A 16,360-nucleotide genomic window follows, 5' to 3' on the forward strand; every position below is an offset into this window, starting at 1 on the left:
CCACTTGGCCAATTGACTCCTTTTCTTGGGACATTTTCTCTTGATGAACCATCTCTTTCTTCAGCTGTTTCATTTTCCAGTGGTCTCCAGATTCCTCAGTTGGATGCTTTTATTCACCTGGAAGGAGAGACGCAACACCCTGCCCTAACTCTCTGGGTTCCCCATTTTGGCCATTTATACCTCTGCTAGGTATTTTGACAATAGAAAAAGTTGAATCCCAGTTACATATAACTACACATACAATTGAATCAAATACACTACATTACAGCAAATTAAGATTACCTGTTATGAGCTGGGCATGGTGGCGCATGCCTTTAATCCCAGCACTCTGGAGGCAGAGGCAGGCGGATTTATGAGTTCATGGCCAGCCTTTAATTGGGGCTTACTTAAGGTTTCAGTGGCTTAGTCCATTCTCATCATGGTGGGGAGCATGGCAGCAAGCAGGCAGGCAGGCATGGGGCTGGAGCAGGAGCTGAGAGCTCATCCTGATCTACAGGCAGCAGACAGACCTAGACTGGGCTGGCATGGGCTTTTGAAATCTCAAAGACTGTTCCCTGTAAATCACTTCCTGTATCAAGGCCACACCCCAATTCTCCTAAACCTTTCAAAGTGCCCCCATTCCCTTGTCACTGTCTTCAAATATGTGAGCCTATAGGGGCCATTCTTATTCAAAGACCTCAGAATGTCAAGAATTAAGCAGCAGCATCTGCCACCATCAGTCCAGACTGAGGGGTAAGACTGTGGAGGGGACCCCATGTCTCTCTCCTTTGGGACTCCCCACCTTGTGGTACACAGAAGGAAGTGCTCTTCATGTTCAGTGACCTCAGATCCTCCTGGGAAGGCAGTGATGGCAGCTGGTGTCAGGACTCCTCTGACAAAGCCTGAGCTATTTTCTAGCGTTCTCTTTGGCAGGAGTGGACACAGGGTGACCTGGAAGCAGAATATGAGTCCCTAATTTATCTCAATCCCTGGATGCATGGGTCCCTGTTGAAGCAGGCAAACATTTATCCATAAGATCATTGTCCTGTAAGCCTTGTGCATGTGCACAGCTCCTGTGGAATATGCTGGGTAAACTGTGAGTGTGAGCTCAGGAGCCAGTCCTCTTTTTCCCCCCACACTTCTCCATGGTGGTCCTCTGTGCCTGCATTTCCCCAGGCAGGACCAGAGGTGTCCCAGGAGTGTGGGGATGCAGCCTCTCCTGAAGGAGTGCTCACCAGCTCCTCTGTCTAACAGCAGAGGGACTGTGCAGAAAACAAGCTTAGTGTCCTGCTGTGGGCTGTCCTGCTGCTGTTTGTATTCTGATGTTAATTCTGCTTCCTCAAGAGGGTTTGCAGCCAGGGAGCAGTCCATCCTGTACTCAGGTGGTCTCATGTGGTCCTGCTCCCCATTTCACTTCTCCTGGTTGTGAGACACTGTGTCATTGCTGAGATTTGAACTGAGGGCATTCAGAAGACCAGTCAGTGCTCTTAATCACTGAGCCATCTCTCCAGCCTCTGGATTGTGTGCTTTTTAAAAGGGTTTTTTGCGGTTGGAGGGAGATTCCAGAAAGTGTCCCAGATCTTCCTTCTCCACACATGACAGATGACACCAGCTTTGATTTCTTTCATTTTCCCTTAGGGTTTGGTGTGGTGGTTTCTTGTGCCTTCAGCCACACTGCTGGGCCTGGATAGGCAGCCCCTTGAGTGTCCAGTGTCCAAGGAAACCAGGAGAGGATGTCAGAGGTAGAGTTGGAGTTACAGGCTGTTGTGGATCTCCCTCTCCCATCCACAAGGAGACAAGGTGCTGGGTCAGAAACATCGCTCTCTGGAGGAAGAGCAAATGTTCTTACCTGGGGGCCGTCTTTCCAGTACCTTAAAGATATTTTGTAAAGTCCTTAAAAACCTCATGCACTGATAGCCAACAACTGGTACATCTGCTGAGGCAATGAGACCCAACCTTCTGGCATTCTGGCTTGACTCCTCCACAGTTACCTAGCAACAGCAAGATAACAAGTCCAGTATAAGAGGGGCTGTTTGGCCCCTCCTAGTTCTCTAAGCTTTTATCTCTCTCTCTCTCTCTAAGTCTTCACCTTTCTTACTCTCTAACTCTCTTTCTCTCTTTCCCTCCCACACTCTCTCTACGTGGCCATGGCCAGTCTCTCTCTCTTTCTACCTGTTCTCTTTCCCCCTGCCTTTCTACAATAAAGCTCTAAAATCATAGACTCTCTTGGAAGGACTCCACCTGCTTGGGAACCACCCAGCACCCCTCTTTCCCCTTGCCCTCTATTCCCTTATCTCCAGGGCCGAGTGCAGCCCAGGGGCCCCTATTCTGTTCTCAGCTCCTCTGCCATAATGCAGCGTGGGATGCCAGACACTAAGAACCTGGTACCCGGGGCTGCCCCTTGTCCACCCCCAACCGTGTGGGGTCAATGGCTTCACAAAGCCAGCTGCATCTGAGAAGGACTTCCCACTCTAACCCATGGGCTTGATATCAAGGATAAGGGGGTGAAAAAAAAGCTAGCAATCCCTAAGCAGAGAAATCCCATGACAGTGACTTGGCACAGCCTGCCAAGGGTGGATGAGAGGAGCTAGACTTCTTTTATAAGTAATTGGACCTTTGATAGAGCCTCGCCCTCTTGGCTTGTAGAACAGCAGAGAAGCATCTGGCAAGACACAGGGAAAACAGAAATCTAGGAAGGAGAGCTAAGGAGCCCTCTTGGTATTGGAGGAGCTCAAGAGAAAGGTAGACTAGCTCAGAATGACACAGATAAAAAGAGATTTCTAAAGAGCTGACATTTTAGTTGTAGATTTAGGCTTATAAATATGTGTATCATAAATAGTTAGAAAATAAACTTTCCTTTCTGAGCTGGCAAGTTTTACCTAAGCAAATGCCTCCCTTGTCTTATTTTTTTATTTTTGTAGGAATTGTTTATTTATGTATGTAAGTACACTGTAGCTGCCTTTAGGCACACCAGTAGAGGGTAGATAACCATTACAGATGGTTGTGAGCCACCGTGTGGTTGCTAGGAATTGAACTCAGTACCTCTAGAAGAGCAGTCCATGCTCTTAACGGCTCAACCATCTCTTACAGTTTTTTCCATCCAAAAATTCACCACAAGACACAGGTGGTTGGTTCCTGAGAGCAGTCATTGTAAAACAACTTCCTTTACATAAACGAATAGTAAAAAGTTACATTGAGATCTTTGGTGGGAATTTATCTCTTTTTAGAATCTGGTCACAATGTGATCAGTGTGGAGACTGACTCTAGGAAAGTGTCCATGATTTTTACACATGCAGAGAACTGAGAAGCACCTGAAGCCTGTGCTGTTGCTCTCTGTTAAACTGACAAAGCTCTCCCTAGTCCACACCATCAGAGATCTGGGAAGGATGAATCTCTCCTGAGTAAGCAGGAAGCACAGACCAAGCAGCTTCCAAATCTATTACAAATGACAGATGTATCCGTTACCTAGGCAACCACTGAAGGTTCCACTGTGGTAGTGTTGATTTCACTGGGGACAGAGGACCCAAGGCAGCATCAGTTTTCCCTGCCCAGTTCAGAAGTTCCAAAGAGTGGAGGAGGACCCTAGGGGACCAGCCTACCTTGTCTAAGCAAAGCAAGACAATCAACTCCCCAGTTGTCCACAGTTTGTCCAGGGTCCTGTTGACAGACAAGATGAAGGGCAGGTTTTCACCCAGTGGCTGGCTTTGTCACCTTTAAAGCAAGCTGAAAATGCAGTTCTTCTCTACCCCATCATCATCTGTGAAGACCTGGGGGTCACTTCAGTAGCTGGGGTTTCTGTCATAGTAAGCTTTTTCCATCATTTTAAATGCCATATTCAGCAGATCTCTGAAAAGTTTTGAGGACTGTTAGCTGCTAAGGATAGCTACACTGAACAAACTTTCCTTGTTTCTAGTAACTTGTTTTAGGCTTAACTTAGGAAACACACCGGAGGTTAAACAAACCTTGTTCCTGATCTTAACTTGCATGTGTTAATTGTCCTCCACAGTGTACAGTAAGTCAGTAACTTACATAAGATTAAGATTTTTTAAAAGGATTTTTTTATTTTATTCATATGAATATACTGTAGCTGTCCAGACACACCAGAAGAGGGCATCAGATCCCATTACTGATGGTTGTGAGCCACCATGTGGTTGCTGAGAATTGAACTCAGGACTCTGAAAGACCAATCAGTGCTCTTAACCAGTGAGCCATCTCTCCAGCCCCAATATTTTATAACTTTATCTCTGTTAAGTTTGAACCTTAGTATTTTCAGTTGAATATCCTTTATCATCTAAATTAAACATAAATGCCTTAAACTTTAGCCATAAGAGACTGGTGTCTTTTATAGTTTACCATTATAGAATAACACAGTTTTTGTATGACTCAGTTTCTCAAAATAGACAAACCTTAACAAGATGAGCAAGGACAAAAAGCTAGACAATTATTGCTGTGAAGTTGATTATGTCTTATAAATATAGAATTTAATAATCAGTATTACTTATTGAAACATAACTGGCTGGGGAGATGGAGATGGCTCAGAAGTGAAGAGCACTGCCTGCTCTTCCAGAGGATCCAGGTTCAATTCCCAGCAACCACACTGCAGGTCACAGTGGTCTGTAACTATAGTTCCAGGGATCTGACACAATCACAAAGACATGAATGCATACAATGCTCATATGCTCATAACATAAGATTTTAGAATAAAATGCACTCCTTATTAATCAAACATGTGTTGTGCTTATCTACATTTTATAGCACCTGGGTGCTGAGCAGTTAGCAAAGACATAGGAGGATAGGCATCCATCTTATAGCAGTGTGTGCTAATTCAAGAAGATCCTTATAAAATTAAATTTTTATTATCGCATACAGTATATTCTAAACCAGAGTTGGATCACATATGCAGTTTGTTGTAACAAATGTAACCTTAAATTTATATCTTCATATAAAATTTATACCAATCAGAAATACTTGAGAGTTGTGGGTACTTCTTTAGTCTTCAAAAAGATAGAATGACATACAGAAATCTCATGAGGACAAAAACGTTTTACTTGGTGACATGTGTTGGTTATTATTTGGTGACATGTGGTGAAGTGATGATGTTAATGAACTCACATGGCATCTACTCTTTAACCTTAGTAAGGACGGCTGCCAGTCCTATGGCAACTTACATACTCATGATGTCTTCAGCCAAGATGAAGGAGAGACACATAGTCGCTGTCTTGAAACATCTCTTTTTATGGTCTGTTGTTTTAAAAACAAAATCCCAGTCACTCAGTTTTACCAATGAAGACGAATGGGCCACATGCTGGGGTGAAAACCTGCTGGCTCAGTGAGGCAGAGAAAAGTCCTTTCTACTCCACCAAGGTCTCAGAAGGCCTCTTCTTTTTCCTCCTCCTCCTCCTCCTCCTCCTCCTCCTCCACTTTTTTCTCCTCCACACTGTTTTCAATTCCCTCCAACTCAATCTCCCTCCCTTCTATTTCCTGTGTTTCCTATGTTCACCCTGTCAACTGGTTGCATGCTGTGCCTCTTGACCTATGGTTGAGTTTAATTAATATTGTTTACAGAAATCTCTTGGCTTAAAGGTGTCTGTTAGGGCTGTGCAACTCCACAAGCAGAAACAGATTTTCCTGTTCCAAGTTCAGAATCTTGGGCTACACAATGCAATTAAATATCCTGCCACATTTTTCCCTTTTGTCTGAATAATAACTATTTCTCTAATATCAATAAACTAATACTGCTATCTGCTAAGAATTACATTCACATGTCCAGTCCTCTTGTATTTGGCAAGTTTGGAGAAAGTATTCCACTATCTATCTAATCTTGTTGAGTGCAATTCAAAACACTTTCTGTCATAACTTATATTTAGCAACCTAAAAACCTCTTTTTAAACCTTAAAACATTTTCTTAAATCTTAAACAATTTAGGTTTAACTGTGAGAGTGAACCCCATCAGAGACCTGAGGGGAATGAATGTTATCAACATAGACAGGAAGTTCAGAACAAGCAACTTCTAAAACTGTAAAAATGACAGAGACTGCTGGCTGCCTGGACAGTCACCAGGCTTCCTCTGGAAGTTTGGGCCATCCATGTTTCCAGGCTACTGGCCCAGAACATCTGACAGATTGTTCTTCAAAGCAGGAAGCATGAGGGTCTTCATCTCTATGTAGTCCTGGCAGAGTTCAGCACTTGACCTCCTGTTCTTTCTTTGTCCAGTTTGGACAGTGTTCTGTCTGCAGTTGAAGCAAGGGCATTTTCTTGCCCAGTTGCAGCTTGCCATATTTGAAGCAAACTCCATAAGGAAGTTCTTCAATTTTCATCAACTTCTTTGAAGTAGTATGGGTGTGCTGCCAGAAGCTGACTCATCTCATTAAAGAAAGAAAGAAAGAAAGAAAGAAAGAAAGAAAGAAAGAAAGGAAGGAAGGAAGGAAGGAAGGAAGGAAGGAAGGAAGGAAGGAAGGAAGAAAGAAAGAAAGAAAGAAAGAAAGAAAGAAAGAAAGAAAGAAAGAAAGAAAGAAAGAAAGAAAGAAAAGAAAGAAAGAAAGAAGAAAGAAAGATAGAAAGAAAGACTAAAAGAAAGCCTTAAATAAATAAAACATCTTTAATTGCTATATTTTGTAGATATCTGAGGTTTTTGAAGACTAGTACCTTACAAAACCAACCAAACAAGATTTGATTAACTGAATGTTAACTTGCATTTTAAACTTTTGAAAAACACTTTGAAATGGGAGCTTTCAAAAGGAGGAGTACTTCCCATGCAGTATAAGAATTACATAGGTACCTTAATACTATGTAGTTGATACATAGTGTGTTGTAACCAAAATATAACCTTACTTTGTACCAATATACAAGATCTATATGGATATGAGCAACTACAACATTAATTTTTTTTTTTTTTTTTGGTTTTTCGAGACAGGGTTTCTCTGTGTAGCCCTGGCTGTCCTGGCACTCACTTTGTAGACCAGGCTGGCCTTGAACTCAGAAATCCGCCTGCCTCTGCCTCCCGAGTGCTGGGATTAAAGGCGTGCGCCACCACGCCCGGCTACAACATTAATTTTGTATCAATATACAAAGATCTATCCCAATGTAATCAAATACAACCTCAATTTTGTTTCCATATAGAAAGATCTAAGCCATTGTAAGCTAATATAATTTTGTAGCAATATATAATAATTGTGTATCAATATACAAAGTTGTATATAAGAAAAGATTGAATAATTTACCCCTGTTTCCTATTATCCATATATTATTCCAGTAACTCCCTTTTCTTGTCTATATATTAAAAAAGATTTTAAGTGTAACACAGTAAAACTGTTTTCAATAATGAAGCTCTTTCTGCCAAGCTTCCCACAATGTCCAGCTTGGTTGAATTTGCAGTCTCAGGACTCTGTATTTTTGAGTACAGGGTTCTATACAATGTCCATGTCAGTTTCCTATGAACTCAGGAATTTGAATATCCTGAGCAGTTTGTAGTCTGAAGCTGATCATTGGGTGGTGTTTGCCACTTTAGCAGCAATCCTGTCTATGTAGAACATAGCAGTCAACCCAAAGGTGTCCACTTTTGCACAGGACCTGGCAGCAGAAGAGGCATGGGGCAGTTAATCCCAGTAGTTAGTGTTAGCACAGTCCAGGTGAATTTGCAGTCAGTGGGCTGTGTCATCCTTCTTCTTGGAAACCTAAAAGATTACTTTTAGGAATTCTAAAACTCTATTCATTTTAAATGCTATAGTCAGCACATCTCAGAAAGGATTCAGAACCACAATCTCTTAAGTACATTCGTGGTACACAAACCTTGTTTCTAGTTACTTGCTTCAGACTGAAACCTGGAAACACACACAGAAAGCAAAATGAAAGTCATTTTTAAAATTAGTTCCTACCCTGTATGACTACTGGTATGATGACAGAGAGTTTGTGTATGTACAATGTTTTTATAGACTTTGATGTAATATTCATACCCTAAGAAAAGTGTTAGAGAGAAACTGAAAACCAAAAGATTATGAGATTGGTGGCAATAGAACAGTCCCTTATTTTTTGTTTTTCTCTGTCCAATACAAAGTGCTTCTTCTGATATGAGATGGAGATATTGGTTTTTCCTTTAACAAGCATGTGTGGGTTTAGAGAAGGAGAGACCCAAGCTCTAATTATAAAATCAAGGTTTAATGTTTAATTGAGATCATATAAAGACAATTTGCCACTTTTGTTTGTAGAGGGCCAAAGAGACAAGATAGAGGTAGGCGATACCACTTAGCCAGTTGACCCCTTTCCTTGGGACATTTTCTCTTGATGAACCATCTTTTTCTTCAGACGTTTCATTTGCCCAGTGGTCTCCAGATTCCTTAGTTGGATGCTTTTATTCACCTGGAAGGGGAAAAGCAACACCCTGCCCTAACCCTTGGGGCTCCCCATTTTGGCCATTGATATCTCTCCTAGATTTTTTGGCAATAGAAAAAGTTGAGTCCAATTTATTTGATTCAACACATAGAGTTGAATCAAATACACTGCATTGCAGCAAATTAAGGTTACCTGTTATGAATATTAATTATAACCCTTCAGTTTTAAGTTTAAGGCCAAATTTTGTTATATAATTTATCAGTTTTAAACTATACCCAATGATTTTACAAATTCACATATAGTTTACACCATAGTCTTAAAGAGATTTTTTTTCAGATCAGAATACAGAGAAATTGTAGAGATAAAATATTTTTAGGAGTGGAAAATAGAGAAAGTACAGAGTGGAGAAAGTTTAGACGTAAGATATTTGGGATCACTTCTATGTGTAGTGGCAGGTGCTATTATTTGGGGAATGTTGGAAATCAATTGCACCAAATTTTTGCCCATTCATTTGCAATGAGGCCAAGATGTGATAATAAAACCTGGTTCCACAGAGGTAGAGAGAATGGTTTGTAAAACCAATTTCATGTAGAGGGAATTTCTATAGGTCTAAGAAATCTCTTTTTACTTCTGCTCTGACTCTTCAGAGCAGACCAGCCTTGTTGGTAATCCTAGAACCATTCACATTCCCCATGGAAACTCACAATGTACAGGCTCAGGGAGAATAGAGACAGCAGGTAGCAGAAAAAATATAGTTCAAAATAAAACCCAACCCAGGGGAAAAGGTCCAGAGCAGGGATGGGTACCTCCACCTCCTAGAGTACCAAGACTCAGGGAAGCACTGGGGCCAACTGAGAGGGATCACTCACCAGGTGCTGGGAATGATGGAGGGCCAGAAGGTGGATGGGTCTGCTGTGGGTGGAATGGAGATAAGGGATAGAGTCACAGGTAGCTTGGTCCTCATAAGGTACACAGGCCTGAGGACAGCCTACCAAATCACGGCTCCAATGTTAGTTTTTGGGGTTCTGTGGCAATCAGAGAGCCAAGGAATGCCTCAAAGATCACACCCCCCAACAGACCTCAGGAGTGAGATTTACTGTATATGGAGGGTCCTATAAAAAAGGCTGCTTCTGAGCAAGAATGGAAGAGAAAGTGGGTGTAGGCGACCATGGTAATGTATCCCATTTGTGGCTGGTGAAGACTTAGCTGTTGGTGCTGAGTGTCTGAGGGCAGGCTGGGAGTCCCCTGGTTCTGGAATGTGGGTGGTTCTAGGTTTACCACAGGGCTGGTCTGCTCTGAGGAGTCAGAGCTGAGCTGGAGAGTGACATCAGCAGAGGGACAGGGATGGTGCCTTGGGTCTGGTCTTAATGAGCATTAGGGTCCATCTTGCTTCTAGGTGAGGTGACTGCTGGATGGATGGGGACATAGATGACAGAAACTAGAAGTGATGAGTCCTAGACAATTGTTCTATTTCTGTGCAGGGCCACCATGACCAAGGCAGTTCTTAAATACAAAGCCTTTAATTGGGGCTTACTTAAGGTTTCAGTGGCTTAGTCCTTTTTCATCATAGTGGAGAGCATGGCAGCAAGCAGGCAGGCAGGCATGGGGCTGGAGCAGGAGCTGAGAGCTCATCCTGATCTATGGGCAGCAGACAGACCAAGCCTGGGATGGCATGGGATTTTAAACCTCAAAGACTGTTTCCAGTGAAACACTTCCTGTATCAAGGCCACTCCACACAGGTCTTCTAATCCTTGCAAAGTGCCACACTCCCTGGCAACTGTCTTCAAATATGTGAGCCTATAGGGGCCATTATTATTCAAAGACCTCAGAATGTCAAGAATTAAGCAGCAGCATCCGCCACCATCAGTCCAGACTGAGGTGGAAGAGTGTGGAGGGGACCCCATGTCTCTGTCCTTTGGGACTCCCCACCTTGTGGTACACAGAAGGAAGTGCTCTTTTTTTCCATGAAAGAAAGGCAGTTTCATTAAATGAAAAACAACGAAAGGGAGATGGGACCAGAGCACAGGTTAGTCCATCCACAGAGCACAGGTTAGTCCATCCAGGCCTTCAGCGTCCTGGTGGTGATCTTTCTTTCTCAATTATGTGGACAATGACACACATGTCTGACACGGCATCCCAGTCCACTGTGTTCAGCATGGCCTGAGAAATGGTTTCAAACAGGTGTTCTGGATTCATGTTGGGTTCCCAGAGAGACTCACACATCTCATACATTTGTTCAGAGCAGGTACCACTGACTACAAAGTCATCAGTCACCATGGGACAGCCAATGAGGTCCAGAGAGCAAATGAAGGGCTTGAAGGTCTTCGGGTCCAGGCCAGCAATGACAGGCTCTGTGTAGTAGGGACCAAACTGCTTCTCATACAGGAGGTTGAACACCATGCTCACGAGGGTGTAAGGCTTGATTTACCAACCTTCTTTCAGCTCATACAGGTTCAGTCGGAATTTGAGACACTGGGTAACTGTCTTAATGTCAGTGGCCACACCGGCCAGGCCAATGTAGAGGCTGTCACCCATGGGAAAGATCTTCTGGAAGTCTATGGTCTCCATCTGGGCCTGGATCCCGAAACGCCTGTCTGCAGCGATGGCCACACAGTTCTTTCCCTTCATGGCCATGACAGCCCCTCCATTATAGGACATAATAGACATGATTGTGCTGGAGTGGAAGTCCGATCCCCACTGCATTGCCTGCAAACCAGCTCTGGGAAGTGCTCTTCTTGCTCAGTGATCACAGATCATCCTGGGAAGGCAGTGATGGCAGCTGGTGTCAGGACTCCTCTGACAAAGCCTGAATCATTTTCTAGCCTTCTCTGTGGCAGGAGTGGACCCAGGGTGACCTGGAAGCAGAATATGAGACCCCAAGGTATCTCGATCCCTGGATGCATGGGTCCCTGGTGGAGCAGGCAAACATTTATCCATAAGATCACTGTCCTGTAGCCTTGTGCATGTGCACAGCTCCTGTGGAATGTGCTGGGTAAGCTGTGAGTGTGAGCTCAGGTGCCAGTCCTCTTCTTCCCAACACTTCTCACAAGGTGGTCCTCTGTGCCTGCATTCCCCAGGCAGGGCCAGAGGTGTCCCAGGAGTGTGGGGATGCAGCCTCTCCTGAAGGAGTGCTCACCAGCTCCTCTGTCTAACAGCAGAGGAACTGTGCAGAAAACAAGCTTAGTGTCCTGCTGTGGGCTGTCCTGCTGCTGTTTGTATTCTGATGTTAATTCTGCTTCCTCAAGAGGGTTTGCAGCCAGTGAGCAGTCCATCCTGTACTCAGGTGATCTCATGTGATCCTGCTCCCCATTTTAACTGGTCAGTAAAGGCTGGAGCCTGTGGTTGGGCAGTGGGAGGGAAAGGTGGGACTGGAGGTTTGAGAATGGGGGCATGTAGAGAACATCCTACCTCCCAGAGGCATAAGAAAATGAAAGGTGCAAGAGAGAGGACTGAGGAGGAGGAGGAGGAGGAGGAGGAGGAGGAGGAGGAGGAGAGGAGGAGAGGAGGAGGAGAGGAGGAGGATGAGGAGGAGGAGGAGAGGAGGAGGAGGAGAAGGAGAGGAGGAGGAGAGGAGGAAGAGGAGAAGGAGAGGAGGAGGAGGATGAGAGGAGGAGGAGGAGGAAGCCATCATGTATAAGAACCATGAGGCCAGGAGAAACTACAAGTAACAAGGGGTCTTATAGCTAGGGAATAAGTTAATATAGTGTTAAATCTACCCAATCTAGGCATATAGCTAATAATTATAATAACTGGATGGTGTGTATTTGTAACCGGGCTTCCTGGTGTTGAAATTCCAGCAAAGTGCACCACATCTTTGATTTGTTTCACCAGCTCTGATTTCTTTCAGCAACCCTTAGGGGCTGCTTTGGTGGTTTCTTGTGCCTTCAGCCACACTGCTTGGCCTGGATAGGCAGCCCCATGAGTGTCCAGTGTCCTAGGAAACCAGGAGAGGATGTCAAAGGTAGAGTTGGAGTTACAGGCTGTTGTGGATCTCCCTCTCCCATCCACAGGAGTCCAGGTGGTGGAATCACAACCATCACTCCCTGGAGGAACAGCAAATGTTCCTACCTGGGGGTCATATTTGCAACCCTTGAAGATACTTTGTTAATGGCAGAAAAACCTCATCACTGACAGTGAACAGTTGTTGACCTAATGAGACCCTGACATGCAAATTAACATGTAAGTAAGCTGGGGCAATGACAGGAGTGTCACCTGGTTGACAGGAATGGGGTGCAATCTAATTCCTGACAAATCACAATGTCAAGGAAAGGCTATCTTTTTTGACTAATAAAATTTTATTCATGTCTGAGAAATTTACAAACTTACAGAATTGTGGGGTAAGACCAAACAACACAAATATTTCAGATGAATAATGGTCCACTAACTTTAATTCCATTTATGTGTATATGGCCTTTGTGTGAATATTTGATTCTAAATCTAATTATAAATATTCATCAGGGACTTGGGATATTTCAGAGTCAAGCCATTAAAGACAGGACCTTAATGGCCTAATCCTGTTTCCTGATAGGATGCTCTGTCTGGCTTCAGTGTCCTTTCTCACCAGGTGTCCTTGGCAGGTGATGGGATGCTAGTCTGTGTGGAGACCTCAGGATGCTCTCTTGTTTGAGACCCTGGAAGCTAATGATCCCCTTCCTGGGATGCTGTGTCTCCCAATAGCTCCTGTGGAAAGCTGAATGTAGATCATCATTGAAGTCACACAAAATGCCCAGCACCTAGCAGCAGCAGCAGCAGCAGCAGCAGCAGCAGCAGGGAGATCAGCATCAAGGCCAAGGACACAAGCAGGTGTGTGGTACCTTAAGGCCATGACAGTGATCTGTGCATCAGCAGCACGGTGCTCTTTCTCTGCCCACACTGTCTTCATGAGCTCCAGCATCTTCACAACAACACAGAGAGCATGACAAAGGATGCCAGCTCCCACAGCTCCAGGTTCAGGCATCCTCTGTAGTCCCTTTGTTTGGGATGGGGTCTCATGACCTCAGGCAGCCTTCAGACCCACTAAGTAGCTGAGGCTGTGTTTGAACTCCTAACATTCTGGGTCCCCCTATGCAGTTCTGGGGTCAGAGGCACACACCTCTGTGCTCAGCTAGATTGTGGCACATACACACATGTAAATCATGGCCCTCTGGTCATTTCACCTTCTCTAATCTCCCTGTCCTGCCTCTCCTGCTGCCCCTCCCCAAGTGGTCCTCTTGCTCTTCCAGTCTAACACATTTAAATCTTTAGTCCATGTATGAACAAACATGTGTGCTTCCACACACTGCTTCTACATAGTTGTTCCCTTCTCTGCTGGGAAAAAGAATCCCCTGGGAGCCTGAGTCTGAACCCTGCACAGTAGTCAACCCTGTCTGCACTCTGTGTGTTACTGTGTACACGCTCCTATGAAAAGGGTGCTACATCAACTACAGTAAGAGATGGACTGTTATTCAACAGTTACATGGAGAATACTGAGAACAGGGTAATGTAATAGATGTGTTTTCATTTCTCCCCCTCCCCACTGACCTGCGCTCACCCCTGTGTTGGTGAGAGATGACAGAGGAGCTGAGCTGAGGGGATGAGAGATGGAGGCATTAGGACAGTGAATCTGTGCATCAGACAGCTGAGTCTGCCCCTGATTACCCCAGCCCTGTGCATAGTTAAAACACTGTGGACTCTGGACAGAGGAAGTGTCTTAGTCAGGGTTTCTATTCCTTCATAAACATCATGACCAAGAAGCAAGTTGGGGAGGAAAGGGTTTATTCGCCTTACACTTCCATACTGCTGTTCATCACCAAAGGAAGTCAGGACTGGAACTCAAGCAGGTCAGAAAGCAGGAGCTGATGCAGAAGCCATGGAGGGATGTTCTTCACTGGCTTGCCTCCCCTGGCTTGCTCAGCCTACTCTCTTATAGAACCCAAGACTACCAGCCCAGGAATGGTCCCACCCACAAGGGGCCTTTCCCCCTTGATCACTAATTGAGAAAATGCCTTACAGTTGGATCTCATGGAGGCATTTCCTCAACTGAAGCTCCTTTCTCTGTGATAACTCCAGCTGTGTCAAGTTGACACAAAAATAGCCAGTACAATTGACCCCTTGTCAACTTGACACACAAACACATCACTAGTAAGCCTCAACCCTTACATTCTTACTCATCCCCAAGATCTAAATAACTTTAAAAGTCTCACAGTCTTTACATATTCTTAAAATTTCAATCTCTTTAAAATATCCATCTCTTTTAAAATCCAAATTCTTTTTACAATTAAAAGTCTCTTAACTCTGGGCTCCACTAAAACAGTTTCTTCCTTCAAGAGGAAAAATATCAGGGCACAGTCACAATCAAAGCAAAAATCAATCTCCAACTGTCCAACGCCTGGGATCCAACTCATGATCTTCTGAGCTCCTCCAAGGGCTTGGATCACTTCTCCAGCCATGCCCTTTGTAGCACACACGTCATCCTCTGGGCTCCAGATGCCTGTACTCCACTGCTGCTGCTGCCCTTGGTGGTCATCTCATGGTACTGGCATCTCCAAAACACTGCATGACCCCTTCAGTCCTGGGCCTTCAATTACAACTGAGGCTGCACCTTCACCAATGGCCTTCCATGCCCTCTCACAGTGCCGAGCCTCAGCTGCTCTGCGTGACCCCTTCATGCTTTCAAAACCAGTACCACCTGGGTGACCCTTACACATTACCAAGTCCCGCTGCAGAAGGAGTACAACCTTGCCTATTTCTGGAACACAGCCTCTTTGTGCTTTCAGAAAACACTTCCCAGAAGATGTCTCCTCAACGATGCTGGTCTCTTCTTAATCACCGCTAATTTCTTAGCTCCAGCTAACCAGCATCAATAGTCCCAGTAATGCAAAGTTTTTGCTTTAGTAGTTCTGGTATCTTGTTAATCACAGCTGATTCTTCAGCCCCAGCTAACCAGAACTACAAAATCTTCACAATCAAAACAGTAATGGCCCTGAAAAGAGTCTTTAATTTTCCCTCTGAAATTTCACAAACCAGACCTCCATCTTCTGCACTGTTCTCAACATTATCTTCCAAGCTCCTACACAACATCTGACAGAGCTCTTAACAACGAATGGATCTTCAAGCCCAAAGTACCAAAGTCCTTCCACAGTCCTCCCCCAAACATGGTCAGGTTGTCACAGGAATACCCCACTCTGCTGGTACCAATTTGTCTTAGTCAGGGTTTCTATTCCTGCACAAACATCATGACCAAGAAGCAAGTTGGGGAGAAAAGGGTTTATTCGCCTTACACTTCCATACTGCTGTTCATCACCAAAGGAAGTCAGGACTGGAACTCAAGCAGGTCAGAAAGCAGGAGCTGATGCAGAAGCCATGGAGGGATGTTCTTCACTGGCTTGCCTCCCCTGGCTTGCTCAGCCTACTCTCTTATAGAACCAAGACTGCCAGCCCAGAGATGGTCCTACTCACAAGGGGCCTTTCCCCCTTGATCACTAATTGAGAAAATGCCTTACAGTTGGATCTCATGGAAGCATTTCCTCAACTGAAGCTCCTTTCTCTGTGATAACTCCAGCTGTGTCAAGTTGACACAAAAATAGCCAGTACAGGAAGCAAAGGTCTCACACCAGGTGAGACAGGATCTTCAGCCCATGGAAAGAAGGAGAAAACATGTAGAGCATATGTGTTGTTTATTTTTACCATGTTTGCCTTGTGACTGTCAGATCACAGGTAACCAAAGTCACTAACACTGTGGAAAGAGAAACCTCCTGGTAAGAGTCACAGGGCAGCACAGTCTCTGCCCTGGGCCATCTCTCCACTCCCTGGACCAGCTTTTACAATAAGCATAAGTCTAACGTAGGTAGACTCATCCCATCAACCCTTGAATCTTCTCTGGAGGCAGCACCAGGATCCTCAGAGTCAGGGAAGGACAGGGGCCATGGGCACAGCACAGAGCCAACAGGACCAGATCTGAGATGAGAGCCTGTGGATCCCTCCTCTGTGTGGATCCTGAAATTCAGGGTTAGCTGGGGAAAGATGGGAAAGATGGGGAGAACTCTACGGAGGCCCCTGGAAGGAGGCAGGAGCT

The 16,360-nt window shown here is 44.6% G+C and overlaps 1 pseudogene; it reads right to left on the reverse strand.

Annotated features, from left to right (window-relative positions):
• Positions 1-10,314: 10,314 nt before the first annotated feature.
• On the reverse strand, positions 10,315-10,999 carry LOC147000437 (proteasome subunit beta type-3 pseudogene; annotated as a pseudogene).
• Positions 11,000-16,360: the final 5,361 nt, after the last annotated feature.

Source organism: Mus caroli, unplaced genomic scaffold (assembly GCF_978045245.1).
Source record: "Mus caroli unplaced genomic scaffold, Mus_caroli_1 scaffold_18, whole genome shotgun sequence".
Taxonomy (NCBI): Eukaryota; Metazoa; Chordata; class Mammalia; order Rodentia; family Muridae; genus Mus; species Mus caroli.